Raw genomic sequence first — 236 nt, forward strand, 5'->3', positions numbered from 1 at the left:
CGCCCACACCCGTCCTGGTCCCCGTAGCCTGGGCGGCCGAGTGCAGAGTGCGGCGGGCCCCAGGCGGGCGCCGCTGGCGCAGCCTCCCGCTCTCGTCCCTCCCTCGGCGGGCGGGCCGAGGGCGGTGCCCACCGTGCTGCTCCGCCGCCGGCCCATCTAAGGGAGCCGGCCCAACGCGGCCGGGGTCCGCGTTGGGGCCGCCTCCCTGGCTCGGGAGGGGCGGCAGGGGGCGCCTG

This window comes from Phocoena phocoena, chromosome 4 (genome assembly GCF_963924675.1).
Source record: "Phocoena phocoena chromosome 4, mPhoPho1.1, whole genome shotgun sequence".
NCBI classification, from domain to species: Eukaryota; Metazoa; Chordata; class Mammalia; order Artiodactyla; family Phocoenidae; genus Phocoena; species Phocoena phocoena.